This window comes from Chrysochloris asiatica, unplaced genomic scaffold, assembly GCF_000296735.1.
Source record: "Chrysochloris asiatica unplaced genomic scaffold, ChrAsi1.0 scaffold00024, whole genome shotgun sequence".
NCBI classification, from domain to species: Eukaryota; Metazoa; Chordata; class Mammalia; order Afrosoricida; family Chrysochloridae; genus Chrysochloris; species Chrysochloris asiatica.
In genome coordinates, this window is record NW_006408542.1 from 13,522 (window position 1) to 15,438 (window position 1,917).

Genomic DNA, 1,917 nt, shown 5'->3' on the forward strand with positions numbered 1-1,917 from the left:
CTGGACCAATAAACAACATTCTTATCAATGGAGACAAGATTGAAGTTGTCAAGGACTTCATTCTTCTTGGATCAACTATCAACACTCACGGAAGCAGCAGTCAGGAGATCAGACGGCGTATTGCATTAAGGAAATCTGCTGCATAGGACCTTTTTAAAGTGTTGAAGAGCAGGGATGTCAGCTTGAGGGCTAAAGTAGCTTGACCCAAGCCTGGTATTTTCAATAACCTCATATACATGCTAAAGCCGGACAGTGAATAAGGAAGACCGTAGAAGAATTGATGCCTTTAAGTTATGGTGTTGGAGGAGAATATTGAAAGTGCCATGGGCTGCCAAAAGAACAAACAGATCCATTTTGGAGGAAGTGCAGCCAGAGTGCTCCTTTGAGTCCCATATGGCCAAACTTCATCTCTCAAACTTTAGACATATTGTCAGGAGGCACCAGTCGCTGGAGAAGGAGATCATGTTTGGTAAGGTAGAGGGTCAGAGGAAAAGAGGAAGACCCCCAACGAGATGGATTGGCCAAGTGGCAGCATCCATGGACTCAAGTGTGGCAACAATAGTGAGGTTGGCCTAGGATAGGGCAGTGTTTCATTTTGCTGTGCATAAGGTCGCTATGGGTCAGTACCAACTTGATGGCATCTAACAACAACAACCATGTCTGATAGCGTAGTGGTAATGAATCGGGCTGCGAACTGCAAGGTCAGCATTTCGAAACTACCAGCTGTTCTGTGGGCTTTCTGCTCTCATAAAGATTTACAGCCTCGGAAAACCTATACAGGATCACTGTGAGTTGGAACTGACACCACGGCATATATCAGTGGGCCCTGTATCTCTCTCTCTCTTCTTGTACAATCCAGAGGAATATTTTTATAAAGTATTTTATAATGCATGTTTTTTAGTAGCACTAGAAACGTTTTTAGATGGAAGAAATCCCACTTCATCCCATTTTTTAAATGTAAATGCTTTTTGTAAGAGGTGAAATCATTTTCTGGTTGTTTATTTTTTGGTACAACCAGAAAATAATGGGATGTTGACTGATAATAGGTTTTGACTATCTTGGGTGTCAATGTAACATTCCATTGGTGGGTGGGGGAAGTTTTATATCCCATAGTGCAAAGTGTACTTAATGGCAATTGGGAGTCATGGTCATGCATTTGTATTACTTGAGCACTTAAAATTAATTTACATGATTTTTTTTAGTAGAATTATTCCACTCATCTTGACTCTGCCTGTCAGAACTGTGTGTGTTCTGTGACATCTTTGGTTGTGGTAGTCCTGTTTTCCTTATAATATTGTTATGTGCTGTGAAAGATTGAAAATTTCAATATGTAGTGTGTGTGATGTTGAATTGTGAATTAGTAGGACGGTACCAACTTAATGGCACTTAACAACAAAATAACAACATGACTATCAAAAATTGAAGATATTGGTACTTGAAAATTTTGGTACAAAGAAAAATTTGCCTCCAAATTTAAAGCTGGAAAATCACTGGAATTTAGAAAATAATTATAACTAAATGACTCTTAGATTTTTTTATATGTACATTAAGAATTGTGTACAAATTGTTCATGATGTCTCTGTACTGACCCTGAAACAATAAAATACCACTTAAGAAAAAAAAAAAAAGATATCTAAACAAAAATGTAATATGCTGTGATGTTGTTGTTATTAACTGCTGTTGAGTCTGTTCTGATCATAGCCTCCCTTTATAGTGTTTCCAAGGAGCAGCTGGTGAGTTTGAACAAACTATCTTGTGGTTCAAAATGGACTTACAATCTAGTGCTTATCATACCTGCCACACCAGGGCTTCTTATATGTGACAGTATGTTGTTGTTGGTATATGCTGTGGAGTCGGTTCCAACTCATAGCGACCCTGTACAGGGTTTCCGAGGATTTAAATCTTTTTTTTTTTTTT